The 6,000-nt window shown below is 38.3% G+C and overlaps 1 non-coding gene across 1 annotated transcript; it reads right to left on the bottom strand.

The window, feature by feature from the left end:
* Window positions 1-4,284: 4,284 nt before the first annotated feature.
* Window positions 4,285-4,475, bottom strand: LOC141374969 (U2 spliceosomal RNA). Its single transcript, XR_015506573.1, has one exon. It is a non-coding gene; the product is annotated as a U2 spliceosomal RNA (small nuclear RNA).
* Between the last annotated feature and the right edge of the window lie 1,525 nt (window positions 4,476-6,000).

Raw genomic sequence — 6,000 nt, forward strand, 5'->3', positions numbered from 1 at the left:
TGATCTTGACGTCTGGATTAAAACAAAATAGACCTTACCAGGACCCATTGTGCGATCTGTATTTTTAATGCTTTGAGGTTTATGTACATGTTGCTGCTGATTAGGGATTTTTAACACACTCGTCAAACAAGCATAAACTTGTAAAAAACAAAAGAGTAATAGAGTATATGAAACCCTGTTGCACAACATTGCACACTGTTTTCCGAAAGCATTCAACTTGCAATCCAAAGCAAAAACATTGTGCTCTAGCTTGAGCTTGGACGAACCCCAGATCTGGCCAGGGTTTCCCAGGTCAAATGGCCAAATCAAAATTAACCCAAATCTCAATGGCGAATCAAAACTCATTTTTAAAATACTTATTTTTTTATTATTTGTCTACTCATATTTCCCATCATGTTTTAATATGACACACTCAGGAGAGCACATGATGTAAACCCATGCAAATCTGCACAGAAAAAGCTGACCGTTTTATATTAATAGTATAATAGTAGTGGGGGCGTCACAGTGGTGCAGTGGATAGCCCGATTGGTTCACAGCAAGAAGGTCAGTTGTTCACCAGCACTGCGCGTGTTGTCTCTGTATGTGTTTGTGTGTGTGTGTGCGTGCGTGTGTGTGTGTATTACACTTACAATCAAACATGGAAAGCATTTTTGTGTGTTATTGGCATGGATTGTTTTGAAATTTAAATGGCACTTACATACCTGTGTATTTACTTCTATAATAAACACGGCATTTGGTGAATAATCATTATTAATCATGATTAATTACAAAAAAGTGTGATTAATCACGTTAATTGTTTTAATCATTTGACACACATATATATATATATATATATATATATGATTTCATTAATAGGGATTTGCAAAGAATTCTTTTCTGAAATTATTAAAGAAGAAAGTCCAAATGTGTGAATATAAAAACGAACTCCACCTCAGTCTATAGTGTGATTTTCTTAAGTACAGTTTAATATATCACTACTTTTATAAATTAAAAATAAAATCATAAATTAATTAATTCGTTTGTTTTCTTTTCAGCTTAGTCCCTTTATTATTAACCGTAATGAACCGCCAACTCAACGATCGGGTTGTCAAGGTCCTAAGCTTATACCTCCACCCGTTCCACAATGCACCAGCCCCTTATGGCTCCCTTAGTGGGTGGTGGGCCTGCAGGAGGATGGTGCCACATTGCTCCTTCGGGCTGAGCCTGGCCGGGTTCTGTGAGATAAAACCCAGCCACCAGACCCTGGCCTGGCTCCAGGGTGGGGCCCCAGCTGCACCATACCGGGTGGCGTCACGGTCCTTGCTGTTGTTGTACTCAAAAGGGATTTTTGAACCGCACCTAGTCTGACTCCTCACCTAAGACCTTTTTGTCTTGGGAGAGCCTACCAGGGGCTTTAGCCCAGGGGACCACAGGGTGTGCTCCAACTATAGGGGGATCACACTCCTCAGCCTCCCTGGCAAAGTCTATGCCAGGGTACTGGAGAGGAGGATCCGGCCGATAGCTGAACCTAGGATCCAGGAGCGTCAATGTGGTTTTCGTCTGGGCCGTGATAAACTGGGCCAGGTCTATACCCTCACCAGGGTGCTCGAGGATTCATGGGAGTATGCCCAACTTGTCCACATGTGTTTTGTGCACTTGGAGAAGGCATTTGACCGTGTCCACAGTGGCATTCTGTGGAGGGTGCTCTGGGAGTATGGGGTCAGAGGCGTTCTGTAAAGAGCTGTCTCGTCCCTGTATAAACAGAGTAGGAGTTTGGTTCGCATTGCCGGCAATAAGTCAAACCTGTTTCCAGTGCATGTTGGGCTCCGGCAGGGCTACGCTTTGTCACCAATTCTGTTAATAATTTTCATAGACAGAATTTCAAACCATAGCCCTGGGCTGGAGGGGGTCTGGTTTGGCGACCACAGGATTTCATCTCTGTTATTCGCAGACTATGTTGTTCTGTTGGCTTCATTGAACATGGACCTTCAGCATGCACTGGGGCGGTTTGCTGCCGAAAGTGACGCAACTGGGATGAGAATTAGCACCTCCAAGTCCGAGGCCAAGGTGCTCCACTGGGAAAAAGGTGATTTGCCATGTCCAGGTTGGAGAAAAGTCTTTACCCCAGATGAAGGAATTCAAGTATCTTGGGGTTTTGTTCACGAGTGAGGGAAGGATTCCAATGGTCATGAGCTTTGGGTCATGACCGAAAGGACAAGATCTCGGATACAAGCAGCCAAAATGAGCTTCCTTTGCAGGGTGGCAGGGTGCACTCTTATAGATAGGGTGAGGAGCTCTGTCACCCAGGAAGAGCTCAGAGTAGAGCCGCTGCTCCTCCACATCAAGAGAAGTCAGCTGAGGTGGCTTGGGTATCTGTTTCTTATGCCTCCTGGACGCCTACCTAGGGAGGTGTTCCAGGCATGTCCTACTGGGAGGAGGCCTCGCGGAAGACCTAGGACACGCTGGAGGGACTATGTCTCTCGGAGCTGAAAGGATGTCTGGGGTTCTGTCCTAAGACTGCTGCCCTCGCTACCCGGCCACGGAGAAGCAGTAGAAAAAGAATGAATGGATGAATAATCGAAATTTATAAAACAATACATTTATTTGTTAACACCACTGTGTTTTCCTCAAATTGACTTTTGCTATGCTTGCTGCTTTCCATTTCTCTGCAAGTGGTCAGAGTCTTTGCCAAACATAGTGTGCAACATGCTTCCCACAAACATTAGGAATGCTGGTTCCTTGGACTGTTTTACTTTCTTGTAAGCACTTTGGGTCTTAAAAAAGCGTGTTATAAATAAAATGTATGATTATTATTATTATTATTATTGTTAAATTATAACAGTTTTTATTTTTGATGAACAACCCTTAACCTGTAAAGCCCACTGTCAGTGAATTACAACATCACTTTTAACAATTTTTTAAAAAAGGCAAGCGATTTATTTTTTTTTTCCTCAAAACCACATTTACATCATTTATGGGTACTATTGTGTGTCCTCACGATGCAATTGGATAGAAAAGGGGTTTATTGGTCTGGTCATCCTGCTATGAACTTACTCTACCTGCAGTCTTCGCATTGAGCTGATCTGTTTTTGCACGTCTGGATTTGTCAAGATTTAAATTAAAATTCCTTCAAAATTTGTTGTGTGTTTATTACAATGTCTAGAACACAGACAGTTGAAGTCAGAACTATTAGCCCCCCTGAATTATTAGTCCCCTGTTTACTTTTCCCCCGATTTCCATTTAACAGAGAGTTTAATAATTTTATTCTAATTCAAATTCAAATTTAATTCAAAGTCATTTCTAATAACTGATGTATTCGATCTTTGCCATGATGAGAGTAAATAATCTTTGACTAGATATTTTTTCAAAACTCAACTAGGATTAACTAGGCTAATTAGATTAACTAGGTAGGTTAGAGTAATTAAGCAATTGTATAACGATTGTTTGTAGACTATCAATTATATATATATATATATATATATATATATATATATATATATATATATATATATATATATATATATATATATAGCTTAAAGGGCCTAATCATTTTGACCTCAAAATGCTTTTGTTCTAGCTGAAATAAAATATAAGACTTTTTTTCAGAAGAAAAAACATCTGACATAACATGACAATTCCCTTGCTCTGTTAAACATCGTTTGGAAAATAAATAAAAAAGAAAAACAAATCAAGAAAACTATTGCACAAGAGTTTTTTTTAGACAAGTTATTAGCTGAATAGGGACCTTTAAGACGTGTTCATTTACACTGATGGCGAAGCATCTTTTCTACTTCAACAAAGCTTTTCAATACGAAGTAGTGTGAGGACATCTAGTGGTCACAACACAAACCAACACAGATAACGATTGATTCCTGCAAACCAACGTTTCACTTTCCGTTCAACACAAGATGTATTTGTTGTTGTATAAAAAACAAACTCATTAGTCGGGTGGCTTAGTTTAGTAAGAGCACAGACTGGAAACACGAGATTTAATAAACTACACCAATAAAACCTAATATCATATACTTAATGTGCAGTTAATTAGGTATGAACATAACTTCGGCAGCTCCATTATGCTTTATTATAATAATGAAATCCCACCAGGGAACAACATCCACTTCAGTACCACGTACCAGTGCCAAACAAGCGTCATAAGCGCCATGTGCATTTTTTCACATCGTATTAAATTGTATAACATATGTGATAAGCCACCTGCTTAATTCGTTGATACACATCATTCGTACGGCTAGCTTCTTCTATACTTTAACATTTCCATTCATTTATTAATCTATTTTTTACCAGGTTAGGGGGTGCACCGTTCCCGGAGGTACTGCAATACCGGGTCGATGCGTGGAGTGGACGGAGCAAGCCCCTATTCCATCTCCCTGTTCCAAAAATCAATTTAATATATGGTGCCCGGGTAGGGCACGTATCAGATATTAAACTGATAAGAACAGATACTACACTTGATCTTAGCCAAAAGGCCGAGAAGCGATAACTATTATATAATAGAAAATGGGACCGGACTCTCCGAGACTGTAATCAGAATAACGGTAAGTATATAATTGTTTTCATTTATGCACTGAAAGCTGCTAATTCACGATTATATGAAATTTAACGTGTACTACAACTACTTACATTCACATTAGCTAGTACTTAGGCTTTAAAATGTACTCCTTTCTTCGACAAGAACTGACTGGAGGCGTGGATATTATAATGAGCTACTGCGGTTTTCCAATCAGAAGCATGGATAACGTTCGCGGAGTGTTAAACAATAAAACGAACGCCATTACTGAACAAATCATATTGAGATTAACACAAAAGCACGTATAATAAGTCAGCGGGGATAAACCTTTACTGAATTTACGAAAATAGCGTAAAATAAAGCAATTACTGTTTAAGTACGGAAAAATATGACATCTGGTGGACAAATGAAGAACTGTAAGCTAGGAAAAAAAGACATCTTACCACTGGCTCCTCCGACAGGGGTGTTACTTGCTAAAACGAGATGCTTCGAGGGATGTCTGTGAATAAAACAACGTTTTAACTAAATAATTACATACTTTGTGCAGTGTAAGTTCCGAAACAATGTTGTTTGTTCGGTTGTACTTAAAAATTCCCTTAATTAGCCTAAGTATTGGAAGTGCATGCAATCTCAAATCCATCAATGCATTCCTACCACATTTTGAAAAGCATGTTTATTGTTAAAATAATGTGTAGTTGTATTATACATTAATTGGATAGCTAATATACATGTTACCACATAAATCTCATCCACAACTATCAATTTCTTAGCTACTTTAGTCACTATAAGTGGATTCCTTGTTCTCTTATTTACACTTTTTAAGGATAGTGGAATTGTGACTAATTTGGATTTGTGAAATATGAGTTCAAGTACAGTGTTTTTTTATAAATAGATTTTCATCCATAAGCTTGCCGTTCAATTTTATTTCAGTTCATTAACTATTAAGGATGTTTAATGAAAAAATATGGCAGAAATTGACAAAAACAAACATTTATAATTGTACCTGCATGTGTGTAAAAGTTTAACCAGTTATATTAAAGCATCAGAATTTCATTATTTCTCCTTATGTTCATATAGGACTGATTCAATCTTGTCGGACATCAAAGGCACTTTATAGTGATAATGACCCGTCTGCACCCATAAACCCCTTGGAATTAAACGTAATCACAAGTGTCATTAAAGTAAATCAGCAATTTAATTAGGTTAACTTGGCAGGTTAGGGTAATTAGCCAAGTTATTGTATAATGATGGTTTGTTCTATCAAACATATATATATATATATATATGACAGCTGATTCCCATCTAGAAAGCACACTCATGTCTTGTTCTGGTTTTTCCAATCACATGATCATATGTTCTAATAGAGGACTCTTAAGGTTTTTGAAAGAAACAGTGAGCGCATCAAAGAACTCTGTCACCAATACGTCCATGTAAGATTATGCAATACAGTCATTACTGTACTATACACAGTGTGTTTTGCAGTAAACTACTCTTTA

This window comes from Danio rerio, chromosome 13 (assembly GCF_052040795.2).
Source record: "Danio rerio strain M-AB ecotype USA chromosome 13, GRCz13ab, whole genome shotgun sequence".
NCBI classification, from domain to species: Eukaryota; Metazoa; Chordata; class Actinopteri; order Cypriniformes; family Danionidae; genus Danio; species Danio rerio.